The sequence below is a fragment of the Nicotiana tomentosiformis genome, chromosome 7, assembly GCF_000390325.3.
Source record: "Nicotiana tomentosiformis chromosome 7, ASM39032v3, whole genome shotgun sequence".
NCBI classification, from domain to species: domain Eukaryota; kingdom Viridiplantae; phylum Streptophyta; class Magnoliopsida; order Solanales; family Solanaceae; genus Nicotiana; species Nicotiana tomentosiformis.
In genome coordinates, this window is record NC_090818.1 from 14,737,268 (window position 1) to 14,744,715 (window position 7,448).

The 7,448-nt window shown below is 34.0% G+C and overlaps 1 pseudogene; it reads right to left on the minus strand.

Annotated features, from left to right (window-relative positions):
* Positions 1-4,254: 4,254 nt before the first annotated feature.
* Positions 4,255-7,172, minus strand: LOC104096008 (sesquiterpene synthase 15-like; annotated as a pseudogene).
* Between the last annotated feature and the right edge of the window lie 276 nt (positions 7,173-7,448).

Genomic DNA, 7,448 nt, shown 5'->3' on the forward strand with positions numbered 1-7,448 from the left:
AATCTCCAACTACCATATTTCTTTTTAACTAAAAGTACTGGTGAAGAGAATGGGGAATGACTAGGCTGGATAATTCCATTTGTCAACATTTCATTAACTTGCTTCTCTATTTCATTCTTCTGAAAATAGTTATATCTGTAGGGTCTAATACTTACTGGTGCTGCATCAGGCTTGAGGGGAATGGAGTGATCATGGTCCCTCCTTGGTGGTAAAGTCTTTGGCTCTGCAAACACCTTGGGAAAGTCCTGGAGCACTGATTTGATCTCTTCAGGTAATTCTGCTATAACTTCCACTTCCTTAGCTGAGATTGAAAATAAATGTGCCCATATCACTTGACCCTTCTTCAACAATTGTTTAACCCCAGACAGTCATGGCCTGCAGTTGGCCTTCTTCAGAAATCCCCTTCAATTTCACTCTTTTACCATTGACACTCACTTGGAGTCTATAGCCAATAAAGTCAAATAAGACTGGATTGTGTTTCCTCATCCAGTCTACTCCCAACACCATGTCACACCCTCCAACATCCAACAACCTGAGCTTGTGCTCAAATTCAATTCCATGTATCTTTCATTTAAATGAAGGACATGAATGATAACTCATCAGATGACTGCCATTGACTGCAGTAACCCTCATAGGTGCATCTTCCTTAATTACACACCCCAACTGTTTTGCAGAACTACAAGCCACAAAACTATGAGTGCTACCACTATCAGCTTCTGCTTCCCATACATCCCTTTCAACTTGATAGTATTAGAGGTTACAGTTCCTGATAAGGCATTGAGGCTTATGGCCTCATCAATTATCTCCCCTTGATCATTTTCAACTTCTTCTATTTCTTCTATTCTTTGACTTTCATCTACTATATCCTGATCAGTAGTACCATGCAAGATGTTCAACTGTTTATCCTTACATTGATGACCTGGGAAGTACTTCTCTCCACATCTATAGCATTCACCCCTGGCTTTTCTTGCTTCAAACAACTTATTACCAGAGATGTTGGAGTTAGAATAACTCTCTTTAGAAGTAAGGGCAGTCCACCTTAGCAGCAGTATTGTTCGAGTAGAATTTTCTAGTTGAATTCTCCTGTGGCTCCATCATTCTCATTCTGCTGCTCGATCTATCCAATTAATGAGCCTCAGCTGGAGCACTACCAAGGATTCCATCCTTGTTCACGAACAACTTGTCCATCATGACATCAATTTTGTGGTTTAGATCATCCATTTTGGAATCAGTAGAATCTACTTTCTTATTTGTTTCTGCCATGTAACTGTGCAACTGGGTCTCCAATTTTTTGACATTTTTCTTTGTGGATTTTGCTCGAGTTTCTGGGGCTGTCATGTTCCAGGATTCTGCTCTGATACCAATTGTAATATACTAGAATTTGTAATAGAATTTGAGAAGAAGACAATGAGAAGGAATAGAATTTCTTTATTGATATGTAATAGAATTGGAAATGTTACAATGTTTCTTCTACCATAGAGCTACATTTACACCATGGATAACCTGAAAGAAGGAGAAGAGAAAGAGGTTAGAGGTGAGAAGAGAGAGAGAGAGAGAGAGAGAGAGAGAGAGAGAGAGAGAGAGAGAGAGGTTGAGAGAGAAATTTGTTAGGAAGTTGCAACTGAAATTTACCAGAAATTGCCTACTGTTTCCTTCCCTCTTATGCGTATTAATACTCCTCACTAAGCTACTTGTGGACTGAATTACTTATGGGCTAATTTGTAATTGGGCCTGCTCTAGTCTATCTCCATTGGCCCAATAGCGATAGAGACCAAATTGAACCCAATGCTTAGCTTGATCCACTTCTGATATAAGACCTCAATATAGAAATAAGACTCCACTATAGGAATATCCGCCTACTTTCCTAATTCATTCCTTTCAGACATTACAATCGAACGACGATTTGAATCGAAATTCTCTTTAAAACGCGAAAGTGTGGAACAAACACAGCAATAGAAGAGTAATTTCAGAAATTGCTTTTGATTTTAATTTTCCTCTGTTTTTCGAGCCCTTTGTTCCAAATCTCAGAAAATGGCCTTTGAATTTCCAGAATCGATTTCATATGCTAGTCAGTGCTTTGAACGTGTGTCGAGTCTGTGAATTCAGAGAGAGGTGAGAAGAGAAGGCGTATGTGAGGGAGCTGAGAGCATTTTTTCCATTGGGGCGGCTAGGGTTTTTTAGGTTAGAGGAGTTCATTTTTTCTCTTTTTTGAGAATGAAGAATTAAGTCTATATAAAATGGGGAGTGGGCATGGGCTTTGGATAGGGTAAAAGAAGAGGTTCTAGGGCGGATCTAATAGCAACTGGGCTAATATTTTAGTCCATTTGGCCTAATTCCAATAAAAGACCAAACAACCTCTCTCCTGCCTTTTGATTATTTTCGGAAATAGCCACTTGATCAAACTCTAATTGCTAAATTAACCCACTTACAATTTTTGATGCCAAATAACCAAAAAATATTTTGGGTTATTTTTTAGGAGTAATTTCCTATGTGAGGCAAAAATTAGGTGCTCACATATTATACTAAAATATTCAATAACAAAGATAAAATAATAAATTACATAAAATAAATATTGCTAATTAATAAACCATAATGAAAATTAACATAATCTAAAAATACTATATAGGTCATTCTAAAATAAATATAGCTAATAAGTACTAATATTAATTACATAATTAAGCACTAAAAAAAAAAGATAAACTAAGTTATGCATTTTCATTATAAACCAATGTAAAACTAAAATAATTATCCAACACTACCGTCATTCCTAGTATTGAATTGAATTTCTTTTGTTAGCATTATTATTGATTTGAACTTTGTTTGAGTTACTACATTTAATGGGTTTTAAAATTTATTTAGCATTCAAGAATGTTAAGTCTAAACTTGAAATAATACGTTAAAAGATAAAACTATGAAAAAGTTTAAGAAATATTTATAAATTACATTACAATAAATATTTATATGTATAAAATATTTTCGAAAATTATATAAATATACTATTGGATTGGTTTGGTTTCGGTTTGACTTTTTTAGTTAAAACCAAACCAAACCAATTATGGTCGAGTTTTATTTTCCAATACCAAACCAAATCAAACCAAACCACATTATTTTTTTTTTTCGGTTTGACTCGAATTATCGGTTTGATGTGATTTATCGGTTTTCTTTGTACACCCCTAATTAAAATAGCACTATCTTTGCTCCTCTTTTCCCGATTCCATGTTTCTTCCTTAGAAATAGCATCCACTAGCGGCTTTTTGGCTCTATATTTGAAAAATAGTCATTATACTGGAGTTTTAAATTTTGCAAGTGAAACTTTATGACATATCTTGGGATTTCAATCGTAGAATTTGAAAATCTAAAATAATGACTAATTTTCAAATTATAGGGGGTGAAATGTGGCTATTGGTGAATTTTTTCACGTTCTAGGACAACTCTGTTGGGCCTATTTTGGTACATCACAATAGAGTAACCTAACATAAAGTAAGGTCCATTTTATTGCAAGTCCATAATCCTAACGAGATTTACTGATTTGGCACGATCCAATCTGCATTTTACAATTGATCTCCCTCCCCAAGCCAATGTTTTCAACTTCAAATTTTATTTTGTTTTATTTTATTCTTCATTTTTTTACTCATTTTATGTCTTTTTATAGGAGGGTATTTTTGTCAACACAATCGAAAGTTTTTACACTGAAATTTTACCATTGAAACGTGTTAGATGTTTGCATACTTGTAACTTGTAAGTGGATAGGAGAAAAAAAAAGTGGTTAGGATACTTTAGGGTTCACGGATACTTCAGACTAATGTTAATATTATAGCAAGTTACCCCCCCCCCCCCTCTCCAAACCCCAACCTAAAACTAAAAGCATTAAAATTAGTAAAACAGTACAAAGTCCAAAATTGATAGATGTCATGTATATGACTTATAAGTATAACAAAAGAGTTCAACTCCAATAACTAAACAAACTACACGAAACCAAATGATATTCATTCCAATACATTTAGCTCATCCAAATATAAGCATTGTCTATTTGCCCTGGAAGCAGCAACCTAAATCTTTTTGCCCACTTTGAAGTTCCTCTTGTTTTTGTCCTCGTAGCAAGAAAGATATATTAGGAACTTCTTTTATTAAACTTATTTTTATAAATGTGTTTTGAAACACACACACACACACACACACACACACACACATATATATATATATATATATATATATATATATATATATATATATATATATATATATATATATATATCATTTTCTTTATGTTTTTCGTTTCCAAGTTTTCATACAGTAATGGGATCAACTAGCACCATAGAAACGATGTCTCTAAAGTTATTTTGGGAAACTGTATAAGAATCTTCATCTTTATATGCGAACTCACACATCCTAGCAAGGTTGAGCACTGGCATTAGCAAAACTTTTGGTACATGGGTAGGTTCTAGGCATCCTCGATTCAAATCCTTCCATTTACTCTCCAATATTTTCCTAATCTCTGTGCATGCTTCTTCCTTTGTGACACCATATTCGTTCATGTAACACTCTACACCTGATACATCTCCTCTTTCTACTTCTCTCTGCATATCCATATAAATAGCAACAATCACCATTAGATTACAAGAGACAAAATTGCTGTGTAAACTAAGTGGTATGAACTATATATGATTTAAGGGCAGTATCTAGTATTATAGGTGTGCGTTCAATTGAACCCATATATTTTAGTCTAGACCTAGATTTATTTGTGCAAAACCCATTAGAGTGTGAACTCATAACTCAAACAAGGTGATGTATGATTCAATGGTTAAAACTTGAGTCTTGAATCCATAGAATTAAAATTTAAGATCCGCCTCTGACTGTGAAGCATCCAAAGGCCTTGAGAAAGCTTGCACAATAATTTTTGGTTGAACTCATAAATACTACTTATTTGTTATATTTAGGGTTGAACTAAAAAAACTTATTTCCTACTATGCTTGTTATTCCAATATTTAAGCTTGAATTAAAAAATATACTTAAATAGTATACCTCATGTGAAACAATATCATTCGATAATCTACCAATTATAGAGGAAGCAACGAGAAGTGGAGGTTCACTTGCAATCCAATCGTATGCCTCCTTCGTTGCTTCATTTCCCATGCATAACCAAGAGAGAGTCGCAAGACATGGGATAGTGCTAGATCGAATTCCATTCTTCACATACTGTTCCATTGTTGGGATTTTATTCCCATGATACCATTCGGCCTCTTGAAAATATGCATTTATCAACTTTTTCATCTGAAAGGTACAAGAGTAAAAACTCATGAATTATCCTTAAAAAGTTTAATTTACTGATTAGCTAAGTAACTGATCCCCGCTTAATTACCGCAGCTATAGAATAGTTGACTCGAAATGACTTGTTATCACCTGCCAATTCTTTCTCCACTTGATCGTAAATATCTAGAAGTGCACGGTAAAAAAACTTCATATATGACGGTAACTGTTCTGCAGCCTCGGTATTCCACCTACGTTAACGTCAGATATAGGTGAGGTTATTAGTAAGATTCTTAGTTACTGTACAAGTTATTACATAGCAAAACTAAAGCAGTAATTAAGATATAAATCATGTTACAAAAAAAAAAATTGTACTACCTTTCTATTGCATTCGTGAGGAGAGTAAGTTCATCTAGTTTTCCATAGGTGTCATAGATATCGTCAGTAACAGAAACGAAGCATAAGATTTTGGTACTTATGTTTCTGGCAACCCTATACTGGGGCTCAAAGCTGTACACACCCAAACTCCAGAAGTACAACTCGATTATTCTGTCTCTTGCAAAAGGTAATGCTTTTGCGAAGTCCAATTCTTTCCACCACCTAAAAAATGTAAAGTTGGATCTGAAAATTGATGTATTCTTTTATAAATTAATTAATTCAGTGTTGTGATTTTAATTAGTGATTGTCTATCTTACAAATTACCTTGTGATATCACATAGTTCCCTTTTATGCATTTTCTGCAATATGTTGAAGTCCAATTTTGCGAAATTTAGTAACGTTTCATCACAATTATCTTCTTGGTAAAATGATATGTATTTCCTCGTCGCTACCGTCGTTATAGTATAGTTGATTGGATACTTTAGTGCATTCGTGACCTGCATCGCGAGAGAATTTCTCGATGTAGGCAACATTAGCTTCAAATGAGTGGTGGTGAAATTATCTGCTTCGTCCGGTATTTCTTCCCCGTGTACTCTGAATTGTGCTGCCTCAAATAAGCTCAACAATCCTTGCACGTCGCTAACCAATGCTTTGTTGTAATTTCCTTGGTCATCAGTAAACTTCCTAAAAACATCTGCTTCAATTCATCATATTTTATGCAGTCAATGTCTAAAACTTAAACTCTTTTCAACAAAAACTCGAGTAACAATTACATACCAGACGAGACATAATAACCGTGTTGCCTAAGTAATCGAAACCGCAGAGCAACAAGATGGAGGTCAGTTTCATCAGCTTCACCATTCAATTCTTCATAACAATTGCAAATGTAGGCCAATGATTTCAAAATCTCATGTTCAAAATGGTACGCTACTCCAAGACATTGGATTGCGTTTATTAGGTCAAGATTTTGCAAAGATTTAGAAGTAGCCATCTCTAGCATTTTTCTCACTTCTTCTTTTAGGACTTCATGTTCCTTCTCTTCCCATTCATTGGCTCCCTGTGCAGAGTAATGATAAATAAAATTTTACTTTCTTTCCGCTCTAAATTATTTATAAACACGACGAAGAAGATGCAGAGCAGAAAGGAGATACTCCATTTGTTTTAATTCATGTGTCTTAGTTTGGCACCTAATTTAAAAAAGTAAGGAAGACTTTTAAATCTTATGGTTTTAAATTAAATACGTGTGTAATGTACTAAATTGCCTTTGAATCTTGTAATTTTATATATGGCAAGTGAAAAGTCGAAGTTGAAGAGTTACTAAGTATAAAAAATAAGATTTTTTTTTGAACTAAAAAGAAACGTAAGACATATAAAATTAAAATAGTACAGACGGAATAGTATTTAATTAAATACAAATTTACCGAGAGATGAGCATAGGCAAGAAAATGGTCTCCCAAACAGTAGGATGATGATTGTCACACCGCCGTTTAACTTCTCCAGCATTCCCATCCATTTTTCTTCGTCTTTTAACGGAGTTCTTGGCTCTTCTGGTAACAGTAGTAGAAAATTAGAAATTAAGTTTTAAGAAATTCTGTTCTAAGTTAACAAGTTCACATAGACATGAGTCTATTTATAAAGCTTCAAAAATTGTAGTCCTACTAGTGCTGACGATTTAAGGGCCAGTTGAGTGATCGTCTAATGTAAAATATTAGTGGTCCTTATGTTTCACGTTATGTGTTTTATCTTCATTTTTTATTTGTTAAAATAGAAAGTTACTTTTTATATTTGGTAAATTTTTAATTCTAAAATTCTCAAAATTTTCT